Here is a 14,209-nt window from a genome sequence, read left to right on the forward strand (position 1 = left end):
GTGATGTCAGTGGAGGTCATGTCGTAAGTGCTAAATCAGCATTTGTTTTCTTATAGATCAAATCAATGACTCTTATTCAGTGGATCTCAGGTCAGTGTCCTCCTCGTTATCCTTTGCTTTTGCTACTGGGCATGTCTTCTTTTTTGTCTTTTGCTTTTGCTACAGGTTAAGTCACTGTCTCTCATTTATTTATTTTTATATTTATTTGTAGATCAAATCAAGTCAATATCTATGTTTCTTATTCAGTAGGTGTCAATTTTTTTTTTTTTCTATTTTTTGGTTCCAGCCAAGCCAACGTCTCTTAATAGGTGGTGCGCGTCAGATACATGTCATCGTCAACTCGACATAATCCCTCTTTCTCAATTATAAAAATATTTTTAAAATTTTAATTCTAATTTTATCTGTATCCTTTCTATTTTAAAATATATCAAACTATTTTTTTAATTATCAATATATTTCTCATTATTTTTTTTATTAATAAAATAATATCATATGATCATCATATTATATTATTATTTTATAAAATAATAAAAATATCTTTATCTTTACATTCTTCCTCTTCTCTCGTCTCTTCTCTCCGATCAATCATCTTCTCATACCGGCGAGGTCCCTTTTTTTTTCTTTGCACTCCTTTCCTTGATCTTCATCTATTTTTTTCTCGGCTCTCTCCACCTCCATCCATTTCTTTATTTTCTCCTCTTCCTCCTCAACTTCCTTCTTCTTCAAGTCGTTTATAAACTATCCCCAACCACGATGACTCCTTTCACTTTCACCCGTTCTTGTCTGCAACCCATTCTTTCCCCTTCTTTCTCTCTATCCTCTTCTTCTTCTCCAAATCATTCCTTATTAGTGGTCCCTCTCTTCTCCTCTTTTCCTTTTCATCCTCTTCTCCTCCTTATCTTTTTCCTCTAATCTCATCCATAAGCTTTAACCCTCTGTAATACTCCTTCACATTCGTCCCCATCTTTCCTCTTTTCTTTCCTCTTCATTCATTTTCTCCTCAATGGCGGCTCTTTCCACCTCTATCTATTTTTTTACCTTCTCATCCATTTTTTCTCCTCATCTAAATTGCTCATAAGCTATCTCTATCAATGGTGGCCCCTCCATCTTCGTTCCTTCTGGCCGGCAATTCATTCTTTCCCATCCCTTTCCTTCCCATCCTCTTCTTTTCTTTATCTTCTTTCTCCTCCAACTCATTTCTCGTTAGTGGCTCCTCTCCCTTTCATTTTATGTATTTCTCTTTCTCATCCTCTTCCTCCTTCAAGCTCATTTATGAACGAGAGATATTTTTATTAATTAAAAATAAAGTATCGTTTGTTGATAATTGAACGGCTGAATGATATTAGAATATTTATTAAATAAAAAAATTTATTTAACATATTTCAAAATTTAGGAGTACAAATAAAATTAAGTTAATTTTTTTAATTTATTAATAAATAAACAGTTGAATCACATTAGCCTATTTTATTTTAATTTTTTCAATTTTTGGATAAGTTAAAGTCAATATCTACCTCTTATCCAGTTGGTGTTAAGTCAGTGTTTTTTTTTTCCCAGTATAGGCCAAGTCAATATGTCTTATTAGTTGGCGCATGGCCAAACAAAACTAGGACAGATTAGTGGCGACATTTGAGGGGGTCAAGTCAAGTCAGCCGACTTTTGGCTTCCAAGCGTATCAGCGGGCATCACTGAGCTTTGTAGCTCGTGGGTACTCCAATATCACCGTCCGGTTCCTAGTTACGCTACATGAAAGATTCTTGCAAAGTATGTTAGGTTTAAAGATCTCACGTTCTACAGCTAGTTGCTGCAGTAGCTTTGTTGTCGTAGCTTTGTTGTATTCTCTAATAATTTGTCCTTCCTCATCCCATCCCAATGGCTGAGGTTTAATGTCTGAGACCCTGAGATTAAACCTCAACATACTTGCAATTAATTTTCTAAAGAGTACCATAATTTTTGGCCATACAGCATGGGAGCTAAACTAGAAGCAAATTCCGTTGCTACAGATTATGGTGAAACCTTTGCCCATATTGCCAAAAATCATCAATGTATTCTATTCTGTCCATTGTTGGGGATTGAAACTTTTTCAGCTAGATGTCAAAACCTCTACTGTTGTCATAAATAAAAGACCAAAAGCAGGATTGATGGTTATGAAGGGCCATTACTATTGTTGCCCGAAAAGGCCCATTACTATGAATGGGGCTAAGAAGAAATGTAGCAAACCACCGGAGGGTTAATGCTGCCGCTGTTGGGTATTATAGAGTTGATTTAAGGAGGTATGACACAGGCAGACAAGGAGGTGATGCGAGTGAGTCATTCATTGAGGGTCTTAGAAATTTTTGCATCAATTCCATTCCTCAAGCTAATGTTGAAGAGCATATAGAGAACATGAGATGGGTCCCATATCTTAATGAGTCGAATCAAATGGAAAATTGATACAATTCTATTTATAAAAAGAAAAGATAAAGAAATTCTAGTTATACAGATATATGTTGATGATATTATATTTGGGTCTACTAATAAAGATTTGTGCCAAAAATTTGTCAAGCTTATGCAGGAAGAGTTCAAGATGAGCATAATGGGAGAACTCACTTTCTTCCTCAAACTCTAGATCAAGCAAATGAAGGAATGGATCTCCATCACCCAAAGTAAGTACACAAGAGAACTATTAAAGAAATTTAGAATAGAGTGCTAAAAATTATAAGTACACCTATGATTCCTTTTTGTAAATTAGATAAAGATGAACATGGCAAGAATGTTAATTCAAAGCTATAGAGGCATGATAGGCTCTTTATTATATCTTACTGCTAGTGGACCTGATATAATATTTAGTATATGCATGTGTGCTAGATATCAATCAAATCTTAAGAAATCTCACTTAAATACTGTTAAAAAAAATTTAGATACTTAAAAAAAAATATAAAATTTAGGATTTTGATTCTCAAAATAATCTTCTATGGACTTAATAGATTACTCAGATGCAGACTTTGCTGGATGTATACTAGATAGAAAAAGTACTAGTGAAACTTACCAATTTCTAGGAGTGAACTTAATCTCTTGGTTTAGCAAGAAGTAAAATTTGATAGCATTGTCTACGATCGAGATCGAGTACATTGCAGTCGGAAGTTGCTGTGCTCAATCCTGTAAATTAAGCAACAACTCATAGATTTTAATATTGAACTTAAAAACATCCCCATAAGATGTGATAACACTAGTGCCATTAATTTGATCAAAAATTCAATCCAACACTCTAGATCAAAACACATTGAAATTAGACATCATTTCATAAGAGAACATATTCAAAATAATGATATTACACTTGAATACATAAATACTGAAAAATAATTAGTTGATATTTTCATCAAAGTACTAAATAAAATTAAATTTTATAAAATTAGAAAAAAATTGAGCATCTTAGACCCTTCTGCTTGATCTTCAATCATAATTTCACTTCTAAAAATTTTTTAAAATTTTTTGACTTCATTATCTTAATTTTAGGAGCCATCTAATATTTTTTAATATTTTTTCAAGATAATTAAAAATTATCAGTGCTATTCAGATACCTTCTCAGATTTTTTTTCTATTGAAATATTCAATCAAAATTCATACCAAAATTTATCTAGATTCCTCATGATCATCTCAACTCGATACGACCCATTTCAAATTTTTTTTCCTTAAATTTTTTTTCATTTTTAAAATTTTTTCCATCATCTGATGCAACCCTAGATGGGCCGTCCTATGGGACATCCCAATTGAATGGGTATAAGCTTTCTTTCTTGAGCCGTTCCATTTTCTATTCCATTTAAAAGCCATTTGAGGCGTCTTAAAACCCAAAATCCTTCCTCTCCCTTTCATCCCAAATCTAAGAATCCCCTTCTAAATCTCCACTAGACTCAAAACCTTGGATTTTCATCTCAAACCCTTAAGCTCTCTCTCTCTCTCTCTCTCAGCTTATCCTCTTGATCTCCACCAAATTTCAAATCCTAACCCACAAAATCTGTGAGAAACTCTCTTAAACCCTCTTCTGCTTTTCATTTCCTTCCATCTCCATCCCTCTCTACCCTCTTGATCGATTTTTCTCTTCTCCTTAGGACAATGGCCCCCAAAATGAGATTGCCATAGAGAAGGAAGCCTGTAAGGTCTTTGGAGGCTAAAAAATGGAGGAAGAAGGCAGCTCAAGCACCAACTCAAGCTTCTCCACTTGTTGCACCAAGTAAGATCCCTCTAGCTGTAAGAAAAGTAGCTTTGGAAAGAAATGTAAATTTTTGATTTTTGAGGAGTGATAGTTTTTCTATTGGAGAGAAATTGATTAAGCAAGGATGAAGATTTTTCTGCAATTTATCTGAGCCAGTTTATATTGATCTTATCAAAAAATTTTACTCAAATTTAGTCTTCTCTGATAGAGTTTTGAGGTCAATTGTAAAGGATATCCAAATCATTCTGAATGCACCAAGGCTAGATAGACTCCTTCAGATGTTCTGTGAGAGTAGTTGCCTAAATGAGCTACCTAAAAAAAAAATTGAACTTAGGACTATCCTTAGAAGAGAAGATGTAGAAGGATTTCTGAAAATTGAAGCCAAAGATCTGAGTGTGGAGATAAGGTTGCTCTACCACATGGTGTCTAGAATTTTTTTCTCCAGAGGGAGAAGATATGATTTGATGACTGGTAGGGATATCTGCTTGATGCACCATATTGTTTCTGAGACTCCCCTGAACCTACCTTTTCTGATGATCGATGCCATGAGGAAAGCCTTGAATAGATCCAAGGCTCCCTTGCCATATAGCATGGCTCTCACAGTAATTTTTAGAGAGTCTGAAGTAAGATTTAAGGGAGAGGTTGTTTGTAGATTGTCAAACACCGACACCTACAATGACCACTCCCTTCGACGCATGGGGTTTGTCAGAGTGGATGGCCGTTGGACCAAGGGCCGTGCAGCTGCAGTTGAGGAGGAGGATGAGGAGGAGGAAAAGCATGCTGAGGGGGAGGGTCCATCTTCACCACCTATGCCTAGGCAGAGTCTAGTTGTTCACCCTGTATCGGAGCATGAGGTAGGACCCTCAATCAGAGTACCCCCATCGAGCCGTACCATGCCATCTTTTAGTCTAGGGGATGATGATATGGGACTGTTGGCTGAGAGAGTGACAGTCATTCTATCTGTTCAGCAGCAGTGGTTTCAGGATCAAATTCTTCTGCAGCTTCATCAGTTTAAGCAGTATCAGGAGCAGATTTTCTAGTAAGTGCAGCAGTAGCAGTATCACCAGCCTTCGTCGAGTTTCTTTTCTGATCCTTCTTCAAACTTTTCTATCGTGCCACATATTTTTTCTTTGATGGAGCTCTTATCTGATTTGAGTATTAGACTGGACAGTGTGGAGAGCTTCCTACTCAGGTTCAGTGGTAAAATTTTTGATATTGAGAGAAAGATCAGACGAATCTTAGATTCTCTATCGGAAGGAGTGAGTACTTCGACCACCACTTTACCTCAGTTGGATGATTTAGCTCGAGAGATAGAGAGACTCTACAGCCAACATTCTTCTCTTGAGTTGATTCGGGCAGACATCAGAGACTCCAGAGACTTCGTATCTACTGATCTAGATGGGCTCTGACTTACAGTAAGGGGGATCTTGTCCCAGTTTAATGCTATTAGGACTCAGCTTCAGTCCAGGCTCTCCGCATCTAGTGAGCCAGCCTTTGTCCAGCCCATTGCATTCCATCCTCTGACATCTTCTTCTCGGACCAGATCCTTCGGTCAAGGATGAGGCTGATTATATCACTTATTTTGATCTTGAACTCGATGCTCATTCTCACTGATCTGATCATTTTGTACTGGACTTTTTAGGTTGCTTAGTTGTTGTATTTTGTTTTAGTAGTTGAATGTATGAGAGCTTTATACTCATAGATATATATTATGACTCTTGTAACCTCTCTTTCTGTTGTAATTAATGAATGAGGTTATCCTTTATTATCACTGTATATAGCCCACTTCTTTTTTTTTGGATGAATGAATGAATGAATAACTGTTACATTTGGATGACTGCACTATTACTCTGATACCTGATGTACAATCATGAAAAATCTTACTCTCTCTAGTCTATTTTTTTGATGATGTCAAAAAAGAGGAGAAAGTAGTGTAGTCCTATCTATCATCTGAACTTTTTAAATTTTTTACTCTAATATAGTATTTTGCTCTGATACGCCCATTTTTTTTTAGTGTGATTCATCTATCTTTACCTTCATTTGATATTTTTTGAAAAATATTCTGATACATCCATTTTTCTTGAGTACTTTGATAATTTCATTTTTGTCTTGATACCAAAAAGCCCCAATACATCCATTTTTGATTTTACAAAATACTCTAATACCTTCTCTTTTAATTCTTACTCTGATGTTTTCATCTTTGCTTTGATATCAAAGTAAGAAAAAGAGAATTTTTTTTTTTATATTTATTGCTCTGATACTAAAAACAAAAAAGAGAAGAAGATTTTTTTTTTATGAACCAACTTTGCTTTAATAAAAAAATTTTATAATTTGACCATTTTTTATATAAGAAAGGGGGAGATCTTTTTCAAATGGTCAAAATGATTATTTTTATCAGTTTCATACAAAAAAGAGGAAGATTTTGACTGATTAAAAATAATCTTCAGAAAAACTCTGATACCTTCACAAATGAGTTTCAGCAAAATGAATTAAAATATTATAACTTACTGAAAATATGTATCTCATAATTTTCTATGCTTAATCTTTGGCATATTCTCATAAGTGCTTCACAAACTTAATTCCTTAAGCTTTATAGATTTATTTTATGAACACTCAAATATTTTGTCATCATCAAAAAGGAAGAGATTGTTACTTCAAAAATTGATTTTGATGATCATAAACTATCTGAGGGGACTAATAATGAGTTTTTTATTTTTAAAAATATTTTTGTGATGTTTCAAGTAGTCCAAAAGATTGAATTTGAAAAGCTTCATCAAGTGTGTCAAAATTAAAATTTTTGCAAGTTGGAGAAGTTTTTGAAGTCTTTTGAGAGTGTCGAATTGATTTATCTCCATTTGAGAGTATTTGAAAGTGTTCTGATGAGTTTCGGATCTTAAATACATAAAAAATTAGATTGACACAAAATGGAGCGACCCATCTGGATCATCTCCTTTCATTGGGTAGCCGGCACGCATTGTTTTGGCTTATGGCACGTAGTGGGACGACCCATATGGGATGATCTATGCAGTGGGACGATCGATGTGGGATGACCCCTGAGACCTTGAGACTAAAATAGAAAGCTAATTTTTTTTGTCTGGCCTATTGGGGCATCCCATGGGACGTCCCATTGCCAGTGGGGTGCCCCATGGGACATCCCATTCTTACGAGCACGCATAAAGGCTAGTTTTCAGTCTATTTTTGGTATATTTAATACACATTAAATACTCTCCAATGGTTCTAAACCGATACTAAGATATTCTCAAGTATAAATGATGATTATCAATATTTTTTTGAAGTAAAAAATTATAAGTTTGCAAGCATTCAAAGCTCACATACGTGAAAGTTCAAAAATCCCTAAAAGAGAGAAAAAGAAGCATTCAATCAACTCAGCAACCACTCTCCAGCTGTAATCAAGTGTGTAAATCCATTGAGGGTGTTCAACAAATGTTTCTTCCCCTTGAGTATTATATGTCTATTACATTTATTATGCTCATTTAAGGGGTTGTTGTGCTGAAATTCATGTACACTATTTTTCTTGGTATTGTATTTTAGATTTTGAGTTTTGAGGGGTTTCAAAACTCAGATAGGTTGATTCGAACTTGAAATCAGAGTGTTGAAGGTTGGCTTGTATTCAAAAAATAAATGTTCTTACTTGGATAGCAAGGGTCCGAGTTATCCGACGTGTTGTATTCTTGAAATCCTTTTAGTGGATTGAATTCTCAAGTAGAAACTTGGGGAGTGGATGTAAGTGCAAGGTTGGTACTGAACCACTATAAATCTCTTATATTTTTTGTGCTTGCATCTTTTTATTTATTTTTTATACTTTATACTTGCTTACCTATCATTTGTGATTGATTTCATTTGTATAGCTAATCAATTCACTCCACTTAATAAGTATAGCATATTACTTGAGTATACTAATCATAAAAATTTTAAAAAGATCCAATTCACCCCTCACTCTTGGGCTCCATATATGGGCAACAAGGCACCTACAATTCAATTGTAGATGCTTACAATTCATTGTAGGTGCCTTTCAATTATAGGTGCCGACAATTCAATTGTAGGTGCCTGCAATTCAATTATAGGCACCTACAATTCATGTAGGTGCATACATGCAGAGGAGGTCATGGGTGGTATGACAGAGGCTGGCGATGGTGCATCCAGATCTGATGGATGTGCGATGCCTCGCCTAGGAGCATATAGCGCCTGTATGTGAATTGTGGGCACTTACAATTCAATTGTAGGCACCTATATGTAAATTGTAGGTGTCTATAATTTACATGTAGGTGCCTACATGCTCTTTGGCGAGGACCTTGTGCATCCGTCGGGCTTGACTGCACCGCCGCTGACGGAGGCCTCCGCATGTAGGCACCTATATGAAATGTAGGCATCTACAATTAAAGTGTAGGCACCTATAATTCACATGTAGGCATCTATAATTCACATGTAGATGCTACATGCTCCTAGGCAAGGCATTCGTGCATCCGTCGGGCCTAACTGCTCCATCGTCGGCCTCCTTCGTATGTCGATGTCTATATGAGCTGTAGGCACCTACATGTGAATTGTAGGTGCCTACAATTCATATGTAGATGCCTATAGTTCATATATAAGCGCATCATGCTCCTAGACGAGACGTTCGCATGTCTGTCGGGCCTGGTTGCACCGTCGCTGGCCTCCATCGCCCCACCGCCAGCACCCACTGTCACTCCTAACGGTATTGCCACAACTCGCTGCTGCTCCTAATCGACGCCGCCACCACCCACCGCCATCCCATGTACAGCCAAAGGTCCCTCTTCCATATAAGGTGAGCATATTCTTACCACTTTTCACTTTCTAATCATAATTTTCAAAGAGCTACATGAATGTTGCAGAATTGTGTTAACATATTTAATTTTTAATTTATAGCAAATAAGTTATAACTAATTTTTATTGGTTCTTATATGGTTCGTTCGAAGTCCTCAAAGAGTCGAGAGAGGAGCTCTCAAAAGAGAACTTTTTCCCGATTGATAAATTATCGCTGCTATGTACGGCAATATGTGGACTTCATCAGGGACATCCGGGAGCTGTTGACAGATGCCCATAAAAGATTGATACAGCAGATACTCTTCCACTATATGCTTGACATCCTCGTCATCACTTATATGCTTGACATCTCCATCATCACATAGAAGCAGACAGTTGTAGACCAACTCCTCTTGCTGGGATGAGAGCAAGAGGGGATTTCATTTGGGAGGATAGACGTTGATCTTATGTGCTGAGGACATCGCCCTTATTTTGAGGCTACTTCTGAATGGGGTAGCCATTGATATGAAGAAGGTGGCTTCCCATAGTGTGGTTAGGACCACACATTTTGCATTAAGCTTATGGGAGGGTTTAGAGAGGGCTTAGTCACGTAAAAGAGGTTTCAGTCACCTAAAACTTGTCTGGATCATTCAAAATGATTCTGGAATGGTCATTGAATAATTCGTCGATCTTCTTTACATCATTTTAAAACACAAACGTCATCAACAAATTAATCAACAAATAAATTAAAAGAAATTAAATAAAATATAAATATTTATATAGCTTGAATGTATATATCATTAGATGAAAAATAATTTGGAGTTTCGAGCTCATTACAAAATACAAAGCATTAAAATGATGGCGCATCAAGCATCATACAAAAGAAAAATAACAAACAAAATGACAGCTGAAAGCTCTTTCTAATATTTTACCATATTCCGTACTGATATGCTGATATTGTAGCCTCCAAAACTCAGTGATCAAAAATTTTTCAAGCATAACTGACTCACGATCAAGTCGGTAAGGGCAGCTTCAAATCTGCTGAAAGTTCTGCCAGAAAGTCTGTGTCTGGTGTCAGTCCTACATGTTCTGAAAATGTGAGAATAATAAATTTTAAAGCAATCACATAACTCTTAAAAAGTGCCGACTATCCTTCGATGCTATAACAAGATTAGCTCCCCCGATGCACCGACTATTCGTCGCGCCAGGCATAGGAGGGGTGCAAGAAGCAGGCCTAGGGAGGCCTTTGAGAACTCAAGAGCGGCAAATGTATCATCATCGAGGGACGGCACGGTCCAGCCATTCTAGATGAGCTGGTACTCCACAAAAACATCAGTGAGACTGTCATCGAAGTCATGCCCTTTCCAGATATGAAACAGGAAAAATCTCTTGAAGTTGTGGGTATGAGCTCTTTTGAAGTAAAAATGATAATTTTCAATATCTCCCAAGCCAATACGGAGCTTGCAAGATGGCTCCACCTCAAATGACGAGCAACGGCCTTGACTAAGAAGTTAAGCACCACCGCTCGCAAAGATATTGCCCCACCCAATCATCACATGATGGAGAGAGGGGAAGGAGTTTATATAAAAAGAGTAGAATCCCATCCCTATTAAGTCACGAGGCATCCCTTAACTGCTTCTGTTAAGTCACGAATGCCTTTTTCTTTTAAGACATGCAGACATACAAGTGAATTCATGGGCCAGAAGTGTAGGTACTTTTCAAAAAAATACATGCACATCCAAAGGTGAATGAAAATTTTTTTAGGATAAATACTAACTTGTAGTTCAAAATTGAGTGATCCTACATCCACCCATGATAAACAAGGATAACCATTAAGTCCTACGAAAATAAAAATAAAATAGCGAAGGATAAATACAAACTTAAAATAATAAATAAAAATTATAAATAATAAACATAAATTTTGTATCGATAAACAGAAACTATGAATAATAAATACGATAAATAAAAATTTTTCAAGATAAATACAAACTCATGGTTTAAAAATTATGATCCTAAGGTCCATCCATGATAAACAACAAAAGAAAGGATAAATACTAAGTCCTACAGACATAAACGATAAATACAAACTCTAAATAATAAGCAAAAATTGAGAATAATAAACATAAACCAATACAGATAAATAAAATTATAAATAATAAATACAAACTCTGTGTCGATAAATAAATTTTTTTTAAGATAAACACAAACTCATGATTCAAAATTGAGTGATCCTAGATTCACTTATGATAAACAACAAAGATAAACATTAAGTTCTGTAAAAATTAACATAAACTATCAGAGGATAAACATAAATTTTAAATAATAAATAAAAATTATGAATAATAAATATAAATTTTATGTCGATAAATAAATAATAAATACAAATCCTGTACCAATAAATAAAAATTTTTCAAGATAAACACAAACTCGTAGTTCAAAAATTGAGGGATCCTAAGGTCCACCTATGATAAACAACAAAAGAAAAGATAAACACTAAGTCCTACGGATATAAATACAAACTATCAGATGATAAATACAAACTTTCAATAATAAATAGAAACTATGAATAATATACACAAACTCTATACCAATAAACAGAAACTACAAGTTTGTGTTTATCTTGGAATGTATTTATTATTCAAAGTTTTGATTTATTATTCATAGTTTTTATTTATCCATACAGACTTTATGTTTATTATTTGTAGTTTCTGTTTATTCTTCTAATTTGTGTTTATCCTCTTGATTCATGTTTATTTTCGACATAGAGTTTGTGAATATTATCGGTACAAACTTTCTATTTATTATTCATAGTTTATATTTATTATTTACAGTTTCTGTTTATTATTCAGAGTTTATATTTATCTTGATTTATGTTTATTTTTGGTAAAGAGTTTACATTTATTATTCATAGTTTTTATTTATTGACACAAACTTTATGTTTATTATTTACAGTTTTTATTTATTATTTAGAGTTTATGCTTATCTTCTGATAGTTTGTATTTATTTTTTCAGAACTTATTATTTATTCTTGTTATTTATCATGGATGGACTTAGGATCACTCAATTTTGAACCATGAGTTTGTATTTATCTCAAAAAATTTTTATTTATCGACAAAAAATTTATATTTATTATTTATAATTTTTATTTATTATTCATAATTTTTTGTTTATCAGATTTTATGTTTATTATTCACAATTTCTGTTTATTATTTAGAGTTTGTGTTTATCCTCTTGGTTTGTGTTTATTTTTGCAGGACTTAATGTTAACCTTGTAGTTTGTCGTGGACAGATTTAGGATCACTTAATTTTTAACCATGAGTTTGTATGTATTTTCTATTTATCAGTACTAAGTTTGTATTTATTATTCATAGTTTCTATTTATCTGTATAAAGTTTATATTTATTATTTATAGTTTATATTTATTATTTATAGTTTCTATTTATCTGCATAGAGTTTATCTTTATCCTCTTGATTTGTGTTTATTATTCACAGTTTTTATTTATTGTATGGAGTTTATGTTATCTCTGATAGTTTGAAGTGTTTATCCCAAGAAATTTTCGGTTCACCTTTGGATATGTGCGCATGACTGAACTTTTTGTCTGTATACCTATATGTGAAGGCATCCATGACTTAACAAGAGTGGTTAAGGGATGCCCATGACCTAATAGGGGTGGTTAAATTTTCGATGAATCATTCATGCCTTCATGAAGGCAACTATGATTGTAGGTGCCTACAATGAAAAAGAAGAAGATGAACAGGAGCTAGGATGAAAAGAAGATAAATAGAAGGAGCTAGGATGTTGGTCGAGATTTCAAAAATTTGATGAACTTGAATCAAATTGAATGAAACAAATCTATCTGAAATTATATGAATGTGAAAAAGAGGCGGCTAATTGTAGGCGCCTACATCCCGATTGTAGGTGCCTACATTAGGATGTAGGATGTAGGTGCCTACATCCAGGATGTAGGCGCCTACATCCTGGTTGTAGGCACCTACAACCAGGATATAGGCACCTTCCTTCCATTGATTTCAGATATATTCGTTACATTCGATTAGACCTAAGTTCATCAAACTAGTTCAGAATATCGACTTAAAATCAAAATTCTTGCTCCTTACTCCTATTCATCTTCTTTCCCTTCCGACCGTTTCGTTCCTTTATTGAATAGTTTATATATGAATAAAAAAATGATATTGAATGGTTTACATATGAATGAAAAAAATGTAGTATGATGTATGGATAGGACTTAGTGTTTATCATCTCTCTTATGTTTATTCTAGGTGGACCATTCGATCACTCAATTTTTAAATCTCAAGTTGTATTTATCCTAAAATATTTTTGTTTATCTATACAGTTTATTATTCAAAATTTTTGTTTATTATTTGATATTTGTATTTATTTTTTAATAGTTTATGTTTATAGTATTTATCCTCTTCTTTTGTTGTTTATAGTGTTTATAGTTTGTTTATCGTGGGTGGACCTAAGATCATTCAACTTTTGAATCTCAAATTTGTGTTTATCATGAGAAGTTTTTATTTATCCATACAAAGCTTATGTTTATTATTTGTAGTTTTTGTTTATTATTTATATTTATTATTCATAATTTTTATTTATCCGTATAGAATTTATGTTTATTCACAGTTTGTTTATGTTTATTATTCACAGTTTCTGCTTAGTATTTGAATTTTGTGTTTATCCTCCGATAGTTTGTATTTATTTTTGCAGGACTTAATGTTTATCTTCTCTCTTGCTGTTCTCTCTCATTTGTTATCATAGGTGGATCTAGAATCACTCAACTTTTAAACCACCCGTCTCCTTCATTTTGACGGTGAATCGATGGATCTCAGGATTAGATTGCTCCATGAAGGCTAGAAATTAGGAATTGAGAGAAGGAACAGCGGTTATTGGTGATCTAAGCGATCCGTGGCATCTAGGTCTGGTTCTATGAAGGTGCCGATGAAGATGCCTTTATGATGAATAAAGGCACCTTTGTCAACCACGAAGGTGCCTTCAGCATAAGGGTTCGATGGCGTCGCATCTCTCTTTTTTATTTTTTTATCATGTTAGATCAGCTAACAGGCCGTTCATACAAAATATTCACTAATAGCTGGTGGGAGATTTGGGAGGAGAGGAGATGGCACTGCAGGGTGGAGAACTCAACGTGGGAGGAGATGAGACGATGACCGCAAAAGATAGAGAAGAAGAGAGAAAGACGAGAGCCAAGGGTGGGGGGAGAGAGA

Source organism: Elaeis guineensis, chromosome 6 (assembly GCF_000442705.2).
Source record: "Elaeis guineensis isolate ETL-2024a chromosome 6, EG11, whole genome shotgun sequence".
Lineage (NCBI taxonomy): Eukaryota > Viridiplantae > Streptophyta > Magnoliopsida > Arecales > Arecaceae > Elaeis > Elaeis guineensis.